Source organism: Protopterus annectens, chromosome 8.part0 (genome assembly GCF_019279795.1).
Source record: "Protopterus annectens isolate FY-2018-M chromosome 8.part0, PAN1.0, whole genome shotgun sequence".
In the NCBI taxonomy this organism is placed as follows: Eukaryota; Metazoa; Chordata; order Ceratodontiformes; family Protopteridae; genus Protopterus; species Protopterus annectens.
The window spans coordinates 1,390,489,924-1,390,510,229 of record NC_056741.1 but is presented as its reverse complement, the minus strand read 5'-3'; the positions used below and the strand labels follow the sequence as shown (position 1 = coordinate 1,390,510,229).

At 38.4% G+C, this 20,306-nt stretch overlaps 1 long non-coding RNA gene across 1 annotated transcript in view; it reads left to right on the top strand.

Annotated features, from left to right (window-relative positions):
- LOC122809453 overlaps nt 1-13,914 on the top strand; it is a 57,661-nt gene extending 43,747 nt beyond the window's left edge. The window contains exon 2 of the long non-coding RNA XR_006365903.1: nt 13,083-13,914. This is a non-coding gene — a long non-coding RNA (uncharacterized LOC122809453). The remainder of the gene's footprint in view (nt 1-13,082) is intronic.
- The last annotated feature ends 6,392 nt before the right edge of the window (nt 13,915-20,306 follow it).

Here is a 20,306-nt window from a genome sequence, read left to right as displayed (position 1 = left end):
TTTTTCAGGGAGAAAGTACTGCTGTCATTCCATTTGTGACAAGTATTTGGACTGGTACATAATGTGAAGAAATTAGACACTGTTATTTGTGCTGGCATGTCTGGCTGAGTGTTTGTACATAATTTTAGATTTAACCTGTGTATTCTATGCCAGCATGACTAGCTATGATATTGTAAATAAGTTTTTACATGTTGATTTATAATCTTTTTGTACAATCATTTAAAGACTTGAACAGTGCCCTTTTGGTTTTCTAACTGTGCATGTTTGTGAAGAGAGATTGTAAAGGCAAACTGTCTCAGATTCAGCTGATCAGCAGATGATGTCATTGGAATGTTGACAGTTGCTATGTGTTACTATCAGAAGCTGAAAGAGAGAAAGGAACTTTTAGAAAACAGATGGTTGATTTTCAAAATATGAAATGAAAATTAGAACTGGAACAGTTGACAGGCTAGTTTATAAAAGAGCCTGCTGAAGACAGTTAACAGTCAGTAGAAGTCAGTTGTCAGTTAACAGCAGTAACAGATGTACTATGCAGAAGGGCATGTAGACACTCTGATTGGTGGCAGCATTACCATATTATTTTAAAGAAGTGACACAGCTTGAAATCTGTGTGAGGCTTGCCCAGAAATGTTGGATGTGTGAGATTTAATTTATTTAAGTGTGAGTGTATCAGAGGTCTTAAACTGGGATACATTGCTCTGAAGTGTGTAATAAGGAGTTACATTAGGGGTGGACAGAAATATGTAGTCCAGTCCCAGGCTATAGAGAGTGTTGCTGTTGTACACTTAGAAGAAAACTAAAATATTATTACTATTTAAGTGACAGTCTCACACTGGAGTCAGTAGTGAGGATTGAAGCTCCTTAGTTACTGACCCAGGATAGTGAGGGATGTCACATTATTTGGTGGGACTTCAGTGGGTTATTATCTGGATGTCACTTTGATTGGTGCCAGCGGTGTGGGATTTCTAATTGGACTTCAGTAGCCTGTGAGTAGTTGTCATTAGGGTGTGTACTCTTAACAACCACAAAGTAAACATTCATAATCCCAGTCTACAAAAGTTTTATTTATTTTTAGTGAGTTAGCTAGTCAGGGACAGCAGGCAAGGATGTCAGCAGACAAAGAACCAGTTGGCCAAGGAGTGTGAAGTCAGAGGACTGGTGCATGCCAACCTGACTAAGAAAGCAATGATTTCAGCTTTAGTTGCAGCTTCAGCTCAGCTCAGCAGTTTGGAGGATATCCAGTTTGGTATGGGGGGATGTGCAGCCTGCCAAGACAGGAAAAGCCACATTTTCTTCAGAGGACCTCAGAATCTGTCTGGAGTTAGAGACACTGTGCCTGGAGGCCAAGCGTCTTGAACTGGAATCAGCAGAGAAACTGCACCTGGAGGGTGAGGAGAAGCAGTGCCAATATGAACTGGAGGCTGAAGAGAAGCCGTGTCAATATGAACTGCAAGCCAAATGACTGGAAACTGAAGAGAATGCACCTGGAAGCCCATTGACTGGAGCCAAACATCTTGAACTCAAACCAGCAAAGAAACTGAGGCATTTCGAAGCCAAGAAAAATGAGAGACAGCACCGGCATGAAGTTGAACATCTTACCCTTTGAAAGGGTCATGAAGGTTATGGGGGAAGGGAATAACTGGACCCCGGAAGCTGTAAAGGTCAGTAAACGTTTTTTCTTAATACAGGGATGGGAATGACTTTGATAGATTTATTCACATATTTGAGAAGGTATGTAGACAGTATGATGTTGACCATGAGCTCTGGGTTTGGCTCCTGACTCCCTTACACCATGGTAAAACTGTTCAGGCCATGTCAAAATTGTCTGATATAGATTGCTTAGATTATGTTAAAGTTAGGAACTGTCTCCGAGATTGTTTTAAACTTACACTTGAATCTTATAGGAAAAAGTTTTGAGAACACAGATGCAAGGCAGATGAAAGTGTACGCGATTATGTTTCCGATTTAAGTACTTACTTTCACAGATGAGTGAGTGGGTGTCAGGTCACCACTTTTGAGGTACTGGCAAACCCTTTTGGTGCAGGAATAAGCCCTCAGTACTTTGCCTGATGATATGAGAATCTGGCTAGCATACAGAGAGTCTATCTCTGTGGAGGAGTTAGGGAGAAAAGGGAATCTCTGCTTAGCAAGTTGAGCACCAATGCATAAGAAAGGGATACCCAGTGCTACACATGGGCATAAGGGAACCCATGGGGAGGCAGTCTAAAGCACTTCAACAGAGTACACCAATAACAAGGGAAACTACTAGTCCAAGTACACGGTTAGGGATTAGATGTTTCAAATGGAACCTGTACTGCTAAGAGAGACACAACTTCTGATATAACCATTGTGAGGCCTGAAGTAGTTAGAGAAGAGCAGTACTTATTTGGATAGTCCACTCCACTCCAGTCAGAGATTTGGGAGGGACCCCATTCCAAATACCTTTGGCTAGAGTTCATCTTGACTGGGAGAGTGGAAGAGGAAACACACAGGTAAGTGTGTTTGAGGATATTGCTGCAGCTGTCCTGATAGGAAATGAATCTGATGATGCAGTACCTTGTGTACATACAGTGATACACAGTCAAGCTTGAAGACAGGCATGTAGGTCCGTTAGTCTGGGGGAGACTCAGACAGATCTCATACCTGAAGCTGGGACTGGTGTGGTGGCTGTTTCAGAGAAGGAGCTATCCTGTAGCAGTAAGTCTGAAAGTGAGCCACAGCTGCTGGTAGGTACTGATGCTCCCTTGGACACTGTGATTGCAAGGACAGAGGTGAGTGATAGTACCCAGACTGACAGTGAAGCACAACTTTCGGAAGTTATTAGGCTTCCTGTGGAAGGAGAGCTTGTGTCTGAGAATATTCCTGCAGATGTCCTGATAGGAAATGACAGTACTGTGTGTACATGCAGTGACACCTAGTCAGGCTTGGAGAAAGGCATGTGGGTCCGGTAGCTTGGGGGAGACCCATACAGATCTCATACCTGAAATTGGGACTGGTGTGGTAGCTGTTTCAGAGAAGGAGCTATCCTGTAGCAGTAAGTCTGAAAGTGAGCCACAGCTAATCTGATGTACTGATGTTCCCTTGGACATGGTGACTAGAAGAATGGAGGTGAGTGCTAGTACCCGGACTGACAGTGAGGTACAGCTGTTGGAAGTTACTAGGCTTCCTTTGGAAGGGGAGCTTTGGAGGGTCACAAATGCAGAGTTGAGACTGGCTCAGCATATGGACCATACATTAAAAAGCTTGAGGGAGATGGCTAAGGAAGCACCTGAGGGTCAAGGAAGAGACGAGTCTATATAAGGGAACAAATGTTTGTTGTATAAAGGGTGGACTCCTGGAGGTGGGCTAGAAGGCGAAGTGGTACAGCAGTTGATATAGCCTAGAGCCAATCTGCCACTTTTAGTTACATTCCCTAATGTTACTTGTGCAAGTGATATTGAGGCAGAGAGGGAAGGTTTGCTGCATAGAAAGTGGACTTCAAAGCACAGCTGGAAGGTGAGGCAGTGTGGCAGTTGGTAGAGCCTATATCCTACAGTCTGCAACTTCTAGCTATAGCTCCTAAAATTCCTTTTGCGTGATATTGATGTAAAAAGGTGGCAAATGCTTTGCTAGAAATTTTCAGCAGGGTAGGTTTTCCAAGGGAGATGCTGACCGACCAAGGTGCCAACTTCATGTCAGACATGTTGACTTGTTTGTAGAAACATTGTGGGGTGAAACAGTTAAAGACCACCCCTACTTCTTCAGACTAATGGTCTTGTGGAGAGGTTAAACTCTACATTAAAGACTATGCTATAGGCATACCTACTGAGTTTAATGGTTAACGTTGCCCTTTTAAACCAGTTTAAAAGGGCAACATTAACCATTAAACTCAGTAAGTGTCAGATGGATATGGCAGAGGTCATTTACTTAGGACACCGGGTGGGGTTTGGTAAGATTAGGCCAGAACCTGTCAAAGTGGAAGCTATTCAAGTGTGGCCAGTTCCTGTTACTAAAAAGCAAGTTAGAGCATTTCTAGGGGCAGCTGGGTACTGTGTAGAGTTTACCAAGCCTCACTGTCACCTCCAGAACACTACACCATCATTTTAAATCATTCTCCTGTCACCCTGCTGTACCACTCAGCCTATGCCATATTACATCCCATGTTTTCTTTTATTACAAACAGACCAAAGAGGAACCCACACTATACAGAGAAAATTTAAAGGGGAAACATAAATGTAAATAAAACACTACATACACCGCTCATCTAAGTTTGGTCTTGATTGCGATATAATACTAATCCTGGACCCCCCCCCCTCTTTAATATGTACACACTTGTAGCTCTACCACATCAGCTACCTCCTAGTACTCCTCTTCCACTCAGCCAGGGTAATAGTCTACTGTTAAACTTAAATCTCTGGAGCATCTACAATAAACTACCACAGTTGCATGCCTTTATAGCCTCATACACCTCTGATATACTACTATCCATAGAAACCTGGCTAAAACCAGGTATAAAGACCAGGAAATCACCCCCTCACCCGCCTACAACAATAGAAATGGCAGGCAGCATAAAAAAGCTGGCAGCATGTCTATCCTATTCAAAAACAACCTAGAAATTACATCCTACCCCCCTCATCCACCCCATCTTTCCCAGTGCAGAAATATTTCTCTGTCTCCTGGAAATCAACTAACACAAGAGCATATGCATTACTAACATTTATATCCTTCCTGGATTCAACATTCCTAGAAGAAATCCATTACTGGATTTCTTATAATATCAACAAGGAAACCATCATCTTGAATAAAGTTAATATAAGCTACCTATTTATCATCTCTCCATCAGTCTCTTTGGTTTTACCTAAATTATCACTACTGCTACTTGAATATACAAATGCAGTAATAGAAAGTAAACATTAGACTGTATCCTCACCACCACACCTAACAAAATTAACAGTGCTGTCTGGCTACCCAGCACCATCAGTGACCATTTACTGTTCTTTGCTGTAAAACAATCTAATCATATGCATAAACGCATACTTTATAAATAATGCTAATGTTCATACACTCTTCTCCTTCAGTAATGACACCTTCAGTATATACCTCAACAAATACAACTGGGATATTCTAAAATACTTACCCCTAGATGATGCAGAACTCACTTTAACAACACATTGTTTAACATACTATTTTATTTATTTATTTATTTAAGTTTGATGACCGGGGAAGTCCACTGGGCCATAAAGAGCCCGTTTTCAGTGGAGGCCCGGGGAGAAAAGCTCCAAGATATTACATTTTACATGTTACAATAGAAAAACAATAGTTCAAACAGAAAGGTTAAACATTAAGTTATAAGACCTTAGTAGATTAACATTTAAACATATAGTTACTAGCCCTCAGTAGGTAAGGTGAACCCTGTGCATGGAGGAAGTATCAGTATATTTATTTGGAAAGTATAGTACATCAGAGAGAAGAGAGAAGATCTGTCACTGGTAGGGACAGATTCTCTTTGGTTGAGATATAAGCAATAGTAGATGGTAAATGGAGAAGATTACAGAGCAAGGTAGAAAAGAGAGGGGGGTTGAAAGGGGTTATGTTGGAGTGTGACATGGGCATTCCTATTTGGAAGAAAGATGAGAGAATAGCTGAGTTTTGAAATTGGTATGGATAGGTAGGTTGCGTAGGTGGGAGGGGAGAGAGTTCCACTGTTTAGCTAAAGAGTAGGACAGTAGTAGTTGGCCAGGAGGGTGTGATGGTTTGTGGAACTGAAGGAGATTTTGGTTTTTGGATCTGAGTGAGAGGTTGGGCATATAGGGTTTTAAGAATGTAGCAAGAGAAGGGCAGTTGGCAGGTTTTAAGATAAGCTTGTGGGCAATGTTGAGTTGTGGGTAACTAAAATAGTTGGGTAATTCAAGCCATATGAGGGTGTGGAGGGAGTGGCAGTGGTGGGATGAGTTTTTTGTGTTGGTTGCAAATTTGCAGATTTTGTGGTAGCAAGATTTGAGTTTTGATAGTAAGCCAAGATGGAGATTGATCCAAATGAATCAAATCCAACCCCACCCATGGCTCACAGGAGAAAGCAGGCAACTCTTGCTAAACAGAGATAATGCTCAGAAAGCATGGTCTACTAACAAAACAGCACAAAATGACAATATCTTAAACAGCTTAGGAACCTTTTTAAACTAAAAGTCAGATCAGACAAAATGAAATAATTTTCCAAACTCCAACACAATCGCCAAGAGAATCCTAAGTTTTCCTGGTGCACAATCAAGAGTCCTATACCCAGGACAAACTACCACTCCTTCAACTGCCACCAACAATTCAGACCCTATAGTTACCCAATTCAATGCACATTTCATACACTCTGTCATCTTCTTACTTAACAACAAACCACCCTCCAGTCTCACATTCCCAATTACCACCAAAATCCTTTCTCCCTCCAACCAGTATCTATGTCTTCTATTTAAAAAACGCCTGCCACCTGAATATTTCAGAATTCCTGCAGATGCTATCTTGTACCCTGTATCATACTCAGAAACCAATCAATTACAGAAAGTAATATTCCCTCCATCTGGGAAAAAAATCCCACACCAGACCTCTGCTTAAAGAGAGACCATCCACCAACCTCTCCAATTACCGAGCTATAGCCAATTTACCTGCCCTCTCCAAAATGGTAGAACAATGTAGTCACTCCCAAGTCTTCTCACATCTTCATAATAACAATCTCTTCTTCAGCACTCATCATGAGTTTCTGACCTCATCACAACACCACTGCTACTGTACTCAGTTTTACCAAAATCATGTACTCTAATAGAAACACTGGCAACCAAGTATCCTCCCTCTTCATAGACATGTTAACAGAATTCGACACAGTTTCACACCAATGCCTACTCCATGAACTATCCTTCATAGGGCTCTTCCATTCATCCTTTAGTTGGTTTTACTGCTATCTCACCAATGGACTCCAAGCTGTAAAATGAAAATGAGATCTCTCCCCCTTTCTGTCTTTCTGTGTTAGCATATCTCTGGGATCTATTCTAGGCCCTTTACTATTCAAAATGTTCACTAATAATCTTCACAAAACTACCAAAAAAGCCCCCATAGTGCAATACGCAGACAATGTCATGCTCATATGCTCTGCACCAAGTCTACCATTACTCCACAAGGTGACCCAGGACTCCTTTTCTTCAGTTGAGGCCCGACTAGAAGACTACTGCTTACTTTTAAATGCTAAAAATTAATTAATGCTATTTTTACCCAAATATCTATCAACACATAAACAATCCTTCAACATTACATCCACCCCCAACAGCAAATAATACCACAATTGAAACAGTTACAACAAAAAGCTTGTTTGTGTCATAATTGACAGAAACTTAAAGTGTGATCAACGCTAACAAGAAAATTCAGCAAAAGCTGGGCTTCCTCTATAGAAATAACCTTGTTCCAACTGACTACTCTAGGAATTCTTTAGCAGTGTCTTATCTTCTGCCTTCAGTTCTGTTTGCAGCAGTCAACACGACTAAGCTTCACTCCACTTTAAAAAATAAACTAGAGGCTTGCTGCAATAAAATATCTAGGTTTGCATTCAGATGGGTTATGTTCAGTTTATGTAAAAATATTCAGTAAAAATGCTTTCGCATTTTTTGAACACTTTCATGGTCATAATGTTTTGAGTAGTGGGTTTTGTAACACTTGATTTCAAAACAAGGTTTTAAACATACTTTTGTTTCTCTAGTACTTCATTCATTTATACTTTGTTCTATCTAGTTAGGCAAAGATAGTTTTTATAGGTCATCTTGTGGAATTATTGTACTGCCTTTTTAAATTCTTTAAGTATGTTGTGATCTCCAGGAAGTGACATAATGGTTTCTTACTGGTTGTGGTTATATATATGTGTTTTAAACAAGATTCACTCTCATTCTGATGAGACAAAAGTGCTAAATAAACAGTAGATATTTTATAAATTCTGTTTGGAGGAGTGGTGTTTTTTCAGTGTGCCATTGGTGGTGGCATTCTTTAGGGTTATTTGTATATTTGTGCCTCAAGTTGCCAATTTGTTTTGTGGTTTTAGACTTGGCTTGTTCACCCCAGTTATAAACACTGTTCAAACCTGTCAGTGTACATAATATTTTCTTCTTTATTTCTACAATATTTCAAATTTTATAGCACAAACATTGATAGCCATTTGCTAAACAAAACAATACAGTCTCAGAATGAAAACAGACTTAGCATATACAGTAAGATTATCTGCCCTTGAAATGGCACTGAAACCCACATTCAAAGAAAATGCATCTGGCCATTTGAAACTATAGGCTCCTTGCACATATTTTTAGGACCATCAATACATGCATGTGTTCTTTGTTCACCTTCCTGATTACATTAAATTATAGTCCTTGTATAATACACTGCCACTTGTTAGACTGTGTTTTAAGTTTGTAGTTTTGAACATTTTTTTCAGTAAGCAATGAAACAAAACGTATGAACCAATAATGACAAAACTACCCATTTTAGAACATTTCAGCCATAAAGGGCCACTAAAACTTCATTACAATCCACATTATCAATCAATATGCACAATATATGGAGAATATTTCCACATTAAGGAGATCTGTAACCAATGAAGAGAATGCTGCTGGCCAACAATTTTACATTTCAGTATTTCATCTACAAACTTAGTGCCTGTCACCATTTAAGAATAAATTGCATGTGTTATATTAAAAAAATGATAAGCTGGAAATATTGCAATAGGGAATGGCTGGCAAACTGACAACAGATTCATCATTCAAAGGAGGACACACTCAGGAGTGCAGCACTCCCCCCCTTAAAGTATACCACAGTATCAGCAATCCATCTGCCTGATGTGGGAGTAGACCCCCACAGCCTTCTACACCAAAGGCAGGTATACTACCTATTGTGCTACTAACACTGCTTTCAAAGTGTATAGCACAAACACTGATAGCCATTTGATAAAGAAAACAGTTACACATTGAGAACAGACTTAGTATGAGCAACAGTACACTTCTCTTCTGTTGAAACTCACAATTCCTTGAAAAATGCAATGAAACTCTTAACATACCTTTCAGCCTCAGTATATGGAATCTGAACAAACCTAAAATAATGGGTGGACAAAGGCCCAAACTCAGGGGCACCTTTTAATTACTGCTCTTGTAAACTTAGAAAGTTGCTAGAATAGCACATTTTGCATCAGCATTCATTTTATGACGGATAAAAAGTCTAAAATCCAAATGTCTTTCATTATTTAGTGACTTCAGTTCTTAATGATTTGCCAGAAGTATTATGAGGAAAAGACAAAAAATATGAGGAAAAATCTGGACAATTGAGAGGTATGACTCTTAAGTAATTTGGTAGTTGATGTATTCAAAAAAAACAAAACAAATGCAGTGTAGAATGAACTGACTTTAAAAAACAACAAAATGTCTCCTCAAAGAAACACAGCAGAGAATTTAAAATGTAAACTTTTAAATGGTAGTTGATGTAGAGGATTCAGACTTTATTTCCTTTAACCAAAGTACAGGGTTTGAGCCTGAGCAAGTTAGTTAACTAACATGCCATGCCTAACTAGGGTATTGCGCACACACACACACACACACACACACACACACACACACACACACACACACACACACACACACACACACACACACACACACACACACACACACACACACACACACACTTGCACTCACACACACTCTGTACTGAAAGGCATCCTCGGAAGTCTCATCTCAGGATCTTTAAATTCTGCAAGTGGAAAAGAAGAAAAGGAACCCAAGAAACTTTGCAGCAACAAAAATATGCATGCGTCTGTTCCATGCTGCTTCTCAGGATGTGCATCAATGCATGCGCAGATGCAGTGTGTGTTCTTAAACAACACTGCTAAAACAATAGACGTAATTTATTATTTTTTTAATTAAAAAATATGTCCAAAGCATTTTAATATGCTTTTATATTATACATATGCATAGTTATAAAATAAATCACAGCTATAACTGTTTACTGTATTTGACATTTGAAACATCAACTTTTTCCCCTGAATGTACAGCAGCAGTGACTTTGCTTTAAGATTCTTCTGGACTGCTAAGCTACTTATTCTGTCATGAAATGTGAGCATAAAAATCCTGCAATTTCTACTACAGGCATCTTTTAACCGCTGTCCAAAGCTCATGACCAGAGACAAGGTTGGTGACACAGACTGATTCATCCTGTGAACTACCTCTTATTTCACCACCACATTCTGGAATGGTACCTACAGTGCTGCCACCACAACACCCATCTACCAATCAGCTTCTTCATACCCTCTTCCCTCATTCAGGAACAGTGGTATCTCTGACATACAGACAGCAATCCATTCTTCCTTGGGAGAGAACTCTGACCTCTAAAACAGAGGTGATAGTTTTCATCTTAACCACTTTGCACCTCCTAGGGAGTCACTTCAGTCCACACTGGAGATCACAGTTTCTTTTGCCAAGTGGTCAACAGTGTATACAAGAAAACAAAGATTTTGCCCTCATGCCCCAGCTGTATAAACTCCAGGCCATAGCTATACTTTGATATCATATCCATTGCCCATAAAAATCTTGAAACTCTTGAACAGGAGAGACAAGAAACAATGTTGGTGAAGTCCTACAACTACTATGAATATATCTGATTTAACAATGATTATGTTGACACAATTCTCACTTTACAGATTCATAAACAGAATTGCACATGGCAGTGACTGAGAAACTGGTAATATTGCATAATTATGTAACACATATGTGATTGTATATTGCCATAAGTCTTCTTCAGGTCAAGAAAATTCATATATGTAGGCAGTACTTGCAATCTCCCACAAGCATTCAAGTGTCTATGTAAGACAGGCCAGGATGTAATCTGCTTTGCATTTCCTGAATCAGAGGTCCAGCTATTAGACAAAGCATCCTTTCCAAGACTACTGCACAACCTCTCTAATGAAGACTGAGAATTAGCCCTATATAACTGGATCACACTTTTCTGCTTTTATGAAAAGGGGAACCTTCACCACCCCACGTCATGTGCCAAAGTTACTGTCTCACCATCTACACAGCATTGAAAATGCAGTTAAACCATGACACCCCATCAGTATTGCACCTTGTCATGCTTTTAGAGTTTATCCACGTGCACAGCATTATTACCAAAGAACTGTATTATGTGCACCATTCTCCTTATCTACAGAAATGGACCCAACCACCATTCTCCTTATCTACAGAAATGGACCCAACCACCATTCTCCTTATCTACAGAAATGGACCCAACCACCATTCTCCTTATCTACAGAAATGGACCCAACCACCATTCTCCTTATCTACAGAAATTGACCCAACCACCATTCTCCTTATCTACAGAAATGGACCCAACCACCATTCTCCTTATCTACAGAAATGGACCCAACCACCATTCTCCTTATCTACAGAAATGGACCCAACCACCATTCTCCTTATCTACAGAAATGGAGCCAACCACATCAGTTGCTGCTGTCAGTGTCTGCTCAAAGTAGTGCTTGTCCAAAGGTATTAGGAGTCCCTTAATGCATTTCTCTCACCTCCTGCCAAAGTATTTTCTCCATTCTTGATGATGGCAACATAGGCAATATCTTGCTTCCCAAAATTACCAGCTGATTTGATGTAACCTCTTAAAGGCCATTCACAAGTAATTCTTTATGGTCTTTTCTAACTCCTGCCACACCCAGCCCTGCTTTGTTGACTACTATACTCCTTCTCTAGCCTGTCCATATCTATCGGTCGGATCTGGTGACTCCGCTGGAAGTACTGAAAGAAAGATCTCTTTCTTTAACTTGATGGCTTTGCTGAGCACTGGTCACCACAAGCAAGTACTAGCGTACCATCATAAAAGCACAAATCACCTTTCAGCCACAGCTTCTTGTCAATGAGGTATTCAACAGGGTTTATTTAGATGCCTTGTCATTACCATCCTCCAATAGATATAAGTAGCTCTTCATAGAAGTTGAACTTATCCTATATAGAGGCATATTCTAGGCACTTCTCAACTATATGATGGGCTTTCTGGGTCTACCTAGACACTTTTCCATCTGTGTGATTCCACTTACTAACAAGTGGTGATCAGCTGATAGCTTAATACCTCTGTTGATCTTAGTCCAGAGCATACAACCTCGGGAATAATGGCATGAATAAAAAGTCCGCCATTGATCTTTTGGATAGGGTTGCTCCTCTGTAAGTATATTTTTGAGCAGCTCTGTGTCTGCACTCCTTGGCTATCCATGATTTTCATTAACAATTTGACACTTGAGTTCAGATCAGGTAAACCATGATGGCAGGTATCATGGCCATTGGTTTTGAGTAGGTTTATAAAGTCTTCTGTCAAGCACTGTACCTATGGTCTACACGAAGTCTAAGGGGCGAAGCAATTCCCACATACTTATAAATTATTTGCCTACAGTTTAGTTACAGAATTAAAAATTAAGCACAGTGCTTCTATAAGCTATAGCTGAGCTTTCTGAATTTAACTTGCAGTTTTTAGAATACAGCCAAAATATACATCTCAATGTTTTGTGCTATGAAGTAATAGCACACACATTCATTCATTCATTCATTCATTCATTCATTCATTCATTCATTCATTCATTCTTTTTGTTTTTCTTTTTGAGTATAGCAAAGCTTTTGTGATGATGTTGTATAGCAATGCTCCTTACACTATTTATAAAAGATGAGGGCTATACAAAGTAGAATCTTCATTTCTTCTTTGTATGGAAATAATTTGTAGCCATGTTGTAGGTCAATCTCTTAACAAGAGACCACTGAGTATGTCAGCAGTATTTTCAATTCAATTTTTACAATAAATTCAAACATTCTTTACACAAATATATCTGTGCACAAAATAATCTTTTCATTGTTTATACTTTGTTTACTGCAGCACATTGCACTAATTTTATGAACGTTAGGCTGGTATGTTGAGAAGGGCCGTAATAGATGAATTGCTAGACGTGATCACCTTTATTATATAGGTTTGACTGTAAACACTGATAAGCATAGTCAGAACAAAATGTGTTTACATAATTTGTAATCACCATGTGCATTTACTTACAGGTGGACAATTTTACCGGTCAAGGAGACATGGAGAAAGCAAGGCAGGCATCGCGGACTGCAAAGATTTTGAACATCGTTGGAATTGTCGCCGGCATCATCCTTATTATTGTCATTATTCTAGTGACATTACTTGTAAAATAACAGTGAATGTTATATAATGTCATTGCTGTTCAGCAGTGTTTAAACATTGTACATATATATAAAAAGTGGACTCAGCTGAATATACCTGCTTTTTGTATACTGTAAAAGTTCAGATGATATTTTTATCACTTTTTTACCTTACCCTATTGGAGTCACTGTACAATATGTGACATAAAACTAACTATGAACAATGTATCTTAATCATATTAGTGGTCTTAACTTTAGTTTTATTCCAGTTTTATACTGGAACAATTTGCATGGATACCACTTTGCCTAAATCAGAAATCTGAACTGATATACTTTTAACTCTCCAGCATTACAAAAGTGCTTCCCTTTTGAGGTGTGTGATTTATCTAGGATTAAACTGTGAAGATTAAACTTTTTATATTTACAAAAGCCATACATATAAAATAAGATGATTACATCTACATACGATGTGCAAATAAATTACTGGACGTATACAGATGAGGAGAAGAACACTCCCTCACTGTTATTATTTATCAAACGAAAAGGGTCTGGCTATTGAGAGAGCTATCCGTTGTTTATGTAATCTTTTATAAGGTATAACAGATTGTTTTTTGGGCTATTCAAATCTTAGAAATGCTTACTCTGAGTATCTAACTGTTGTAAATAGAAAAGAGGTAGTTAATTACATATAAATATATTTTAATAAAATACCTTCATTCATCAATGTTATTCTAAGGTTTATTCATAAGTAAAGACCTTAATTCATGAAGTTATTATTTTTATGTGCATTTTGTTAAATGCATAAGAAGTGCACAAATTGTATGTTTTACCTGTTTAGCATTCACAAAGGATATATTTCAGGAAAAAGAAGTTATTATTTTTATTTAAATGGCATATTATGAATCTAAGAATTCTCCCCACAGGTATTTAAAACATTATCAATGGCAAACTAGTAAGAAGATGTGGAAACTGCATTACTGATCTGTTTGTTCATTTATTTCTTTATATTTTATTATCTGTGTTTGCATCACTTGATAGGCCTATTTTAGTGAGACCTGTGGAGAAAAGCTGCCCCTATTGTCTGGAAAGACAAAATAGAAAATATTTTACAATTACAGCATAGCAGATTGCAAACAACATTAATGATGGTTATACGTTCATAGGATATTACTAAGCAGTTTATCAGGTAAATAATTTCTAGCCTAGTATTTGCAATTCCTACCACTTGCTAATAATTTCCATAAGAGATTTAAAGGTCAGGCTTGGGCTGAGTTTATGATTTCCAATACACTCATCTAGGCGGCATTCGAAGAGTGTTAAGGAGCTACGTGTTTTTTTTATATAATCAGAAGTCTGTTGTAGAGTAATGGAATACCTTGAAGGAAGCTTCTATCTTGCCGGCAGATTTTGTTTAAGTTAAGATGGAGGTTTAGTTATCTTGTACAGGTATTTGTGGAATTACAGGGTTTATGAACATGTAGTAAGTCATACAGGACTTGGTCATTTGTGTTCTTGTAGTTAGGTACAGGTCATCTCCATACCACTCAATCTCTTAGTGCAAGCAATCTGAGCAAAGCCTGAAATAATGGGGGGATAAAGGCCTAAAAATAGGGACACATTTTAAATATTGCTCTCATAAACTTATAAAGTTGCTTGAATAATAGGATTTGTGTTAGCATGCATTTTCTGAAGGATATGAAATCTTAAACTCAAATGCATGTCATTATTTAGTGACTTTAATCTTTAGATCATCCAGTGATTTGTCAAAAACACAATTTTTATGAGGAACAGACCAAAAATATTAGACAAAAATCTGGACATTGTGTGAAAACCTGTACAGTTGAGAGGTATGGAACTTGTAGGATTCTGTCAAAAATAGAAAAGGGTGATTGATCTTTAAGGTATTCTGAATATCTCATACAGGCATCCCCTAATTTTTTTAGAGAGGGAATGTTGTTTATTTTTAAGGTGGATCATGTGTCTCGGCAGATACATCACAAAGGGAGCATTAAATTCAGTTATGACCCTAACAAAGGAGAAGCAGAGATGGATGTTGACATCTTTGGACATTGAATATGGACCTTTGGTAATCTTCTTGGCTGATTAGAAGGATTTTCTAATGACAGTAGCTATATGGTGGTCATAGGAAAGTTCATTGCCTGCAAACATTCCCAAGTCCCTAATAACAGTGTAGATTTTTAAATGTCCTGGTACAATGGGTTTGTGCATATTATTCCCTCTTGGAGCAACTGAGAGTCATCTGGAGTTTTGATGATGGCTCAAAGTTTGTAATCATCTGCAGACTTGATCAGCCAAAATGTTTTACATCAACTTTGACAGCAAATATGTAAATATTAAGCAATTATGACCCTAGCATTGAATTCTGGGGACAGTGTACACTCAGTCTTAATTGACTGGGTTCTGTCTGTGAGCCAGTTGGCTATCCGTTGGGTTACATAAGTGTTCAAATTTAGTTTGAATGGTTTGTCTACCATGCCTGAGTGTAGAACAGTGTCAGAGACATTGACCAAGCCAAGGTAATTGGTGTGTACCAATGTGATGTCATCTGTCACCTCAGTGACTTTTTAAAAGAAATCTACTAGGTTAAGCAGGCAGTCTTCCTTTCACAAACCCAAACTGATTTAGATTAAGGGACTATAAGCTGCCAGTATATTTTTGTTTATGAGTTTCAGAATGCTATGTGCCTCCAGTGCACTGCACAACTGTAGGTACACAGGATGAAACTGAGTACAGATAAGACAGATGTATTGGTAGCAAATGGGGTCAGAAGAAGCTGAAAACTGAGGCAGAAGGTAAAATAGTGGACCAGGATAACAGCTTTAAGTATCTGGGAGGGATGGATGAGAAGGGAAGTCTGAATGAGGAGGTCAAAGCTAGAAATCAGAGGGGGTGTAGCCAACTGGCACAGAGTGTCAGGGATAGTGTATGATAGAAGAATGCCAAAGAAGCTGAAAAGTAAGGAGTATAAAACAGCGGTGCGAGCAGTACTACTGCATGCTACAGAAATCTGGGAAGTAAAAGCAGAGCAGTTGAGGAAGTTAGAGCTGATGGAGATGAAGTGTTTGAAATGGGTGGTAGGATGCACACTGTGGGACAGATGAAGAAATGAGGACATCAGAAAAGTAGCCAATGTAACCCCAGCTCCAGAGAGGGTCAAAGACAGCAGATTATGGTGGGTTGGACACATGCAGAAAAGCAGAAGGCAATCTGGTGAGAAAGATTTGGGACAGACAGGATGAAGACAAGAAGAAATGAGGCTATCCAGCAAAGAGATGGATGGATAGTGTGAGAGAAGACCTGTGACAGTCAGGTATGACTGTTGAAGAATGTAGGAGAATGGTATTGAATTGAGAGAGAGAGAGAGAAAGAGATGGTAACAGTTAAAGAAATCCCAATCCCTCAGAGACAAACGCTCCAGGGATCTAAACCTTGTCATCACAATGAACAAAACATGCTGGAGGTATAGGTTCCTGACCCAGAGTCTCCCCATACTCTGGAATAGAGTACCTATACATGTCAAGTAGAGCGCCTCCTTGGCCCTCTTCAAAAGAAACCTTGACGATTGGATGGGAGATAGGAAATTCACCTCGGGGATCATGTCAGTAGCCCTGCTAGACAGGGGTCCAGGGAAGTAAATATTGTGGGAAGAAATATCCTGGGAATTGTTATGGCTAGGCTTGTATAGGCCCTATGAACCTATGAACCTATGAACATGACAATCTGACCCCATGTAGAGAATGGGAAAAAACGGATTGATGATGATGTTGATGGTTTTATAATGATGTTTTCTATTGCCTTACAGATAAGGCTGGAAAGGCCTATTGGTCTATCGTTGCAAGAATCAGTGATGACACCACTCTTATGAAGGGAGACAATCCAGCTGTTCTTTATGCCTCCTGCATATAAAACAGTGAGTGACTTAGGTTGGAAAGATTCAGGAACAAGTCTGCTAAACATTGCTTCATACAAGGAAGCAACATGGTACATTATCAGGACCCACAGGGTCAGTATTTTTAGGCTTGGAGTGTGTATCTAAGATTTGCACCAAGGTGATCTTCTTTGGGGTGAGTGTAGGCATGGGATGATCTTTGGGGTGAGTGTAGGCATGGGATGATCTTTGGGGTTAGTGTAGACATGGGGTGATCTTTGGGGTGAGTGTAGACATTGCTGTATTTTTTACTTCTCACAGTAAACATTTGTATTTAGATACTAGCTTCCATGTATACACTCTACATATAAGGTTATAACTAATTGTATCACTAGAGGGTAACTTCTTCATTTTTTAATATGCACTGTATGTGTATATACACACACACACACACACACACACACACACACACACACATATATATATATATATATATATATATATATATATATAGGGTCTATATTAGATAAATGAAAGTTTATCTTACCGAACGCTAACATGAGCGAAAATCCCAGAACCCGAAACTGGAATTGTGAGATCTCAGTACAGTGAAGATAGGAATATTTGCCCTTTCCTCACTGTTGTGCGATCTCGGAGTTGGAGTATATATTTAGCGGGGGTTGTGGGGGGCACAGCCCCCCACAATTGCAGTTTTGAGTTCTGGGATTTTCGATAATGTCAGCGTTCGGTAAGATAAACTTTCATTTATCTAATATAGACCCTATATATATATATATATATATATATATATATATATATATATATATATATACACACATATATTCTGCTATAAGCATGCATTTTTCCAAAGCATTTTATGCCCAGGTTTTAAGTGAAAATGGTCAACTGACCAGTTCAGTTATCTGATTAACAAACTGTAAAACATAAATAAATAAATAAATAAAAATAGTGGTATGTGTTAGGATGTGGGGGGGTTATTGTTGTTAAATGTATCTTCTAGTATAGTGGCTATTTCTTCAGGGGTAGAATGAGTGTTTTTCTTATGTATCAGTTTGGTATGTAGGGAGGACTGAGAGGAGGTTACATAACCGTATTTATGAGCATTTATATGCAATTAAAAACCACAAACTTGAAAATGCACTAGCCAAACATGTTGACCAATTTTTTGATCACCATTTTAAGTTTATAGTGATTGACCAGGTCAACACTAAATTAAGAGGTGGGCCAGTAGAACTTAGATTAGAAGAATTAGAACTTACATGGCAAATCAGATTAAACGCTTACACCCAACCGGGGCTCAATGAAGGGTGTACTATTAGTAGTACATTAAAACTTAAAAGTTTAGTCCGTTAGAGCATTCCTTTCTGTTTTTTATTAGTTTTTAAATAAAAGGTTGCTTAACAACGTTTACCACATAGTGTACAAGATAGTTTTAGATGTTGTATAACTATACAACAACAACATCTCACCAGTTTAATACAATTTGGTAATGTGATCTATTGGTTAAGTTTTATGTTTATTATATGTTTTTTATGTCTGTTGAGTATGTTTTTAAAAATGGGCGTCTTCTTAGTTTTGATAAGCTATTCAATTGGTTAATTGATGGTACTAATATGTATTTAACTTGACTATTTTTATTTGTGTATTGTCTGATGAAGTTTATGTCACACATAAACGAAAAGCGCTTAACTAATTATTTTACTGAGTACGTGTCTTCCTTACTTCGTTGCTCTATACATTTGTTTTACTAGTTTGTTTGCCTTTGCTGTTATTTTAGTCTGTTTATGGCGTCTGGGGCAGAAGTGGAGGATATTGGCACGTTATTCGATAAAACACCTAGTGTTTTAAAACAGGGTAATGAATCTAACAGTTCAACTTCTACTATGGATACCAACAAGCTTGACATGTTGATTTTACGACTGGATAGTGTATTAGCTCGTTTGGACAAGCTGGAACACCAAGTTGACGCCCACAAATTATGACTTCCGGTTTCTTTAGAGGTGGTCAGAACCGATAATGTGGTACAAGAGGTTCACGAAGCTGAACAGAATGAAACCTCCAATAACTCAGCTTACAGTATTCCTTGTGGCCAGAGAAGTACGTAGACAGGACAAAGTTATGTCCAACCTTCGACACATTCTTTGGGGCAACCTGTTATCAATTTTATGGATTGTATGAGTGGTTGCGATGCAGCAGTTACTTCATTGCACTTTAACTCGACCGTGGGGTTAAAAGAAAAAACGCCAGTTAAGGAAGCGGTTCAATCGAACAATACATCTACGGGTAACAACTTTAACCTTACTAACTGGTTGGCTAACAATGCATTTTTTAATGCTGAGAATGAAAATACTCAATTGAACAACGTGAGTGTGGATAAAGATGGACTTTCGATATCCAATAATCTGGCAGAATTTGATAAACTTTTGATTAAATTAAGGAAAACTCAGTTAGAAATTTCGTATTTTAACGAATGTCTTAAATACAAAGTGGTACCTACGGGCCTTAGGCGTTGGCAATATCCTACGGGACTTGTTGCCAATTCTGAATTCCATCAAGACATAGTAGCCCTATTTAATCGTCAGGGATTGGAATTGATTGAATTTATGTGTAAGCACTACTCCCTGTCTGTTGAACTTACTAAATCAGTCTGTGAACTCAACGAAAGAATTCAACTGGACAATGAATTTGCATGTTATAAATACGAATATAATAGAATTTTCAGTAGTATTGATTCGTATTTGTGCAAGTTGAAGTCCAATAAAGTTAAAAAACTGGACAGGGACTTTAAGGCTTATAACGAAGGCACAGCGTACCCGAAACCCTCAGTGGCCCAAATATGGCAAGGTCACAAAAAAGTAGGTCAGCTGAATGACAATGTTAACAATATGGTTGGTGAAGCCAACTTTGTTGCTGAAGACTTTCCAATGAATACTTCTTCACAACACGAATCAGCTCCTTCCTTTTTCAATCAAAATGAAGGTGTACAACAGAGCAACCATTCAGGGCACTATAATTTGAGATCCACTGATACTAATTTTTTAGGAGCAAGACAGAAGCAACCAGCCAGATTCACTTGCCAAAAGAAAAAAACAAAAGAACAATTGACATACTGCGAGCCTTTTGCAATAGATTTTGTTTCTTCTATGGTTGTAGTTAACAATGAATCTTGCTCTACTATTTCTAGCCCTGATGTATATGTTGAAAGT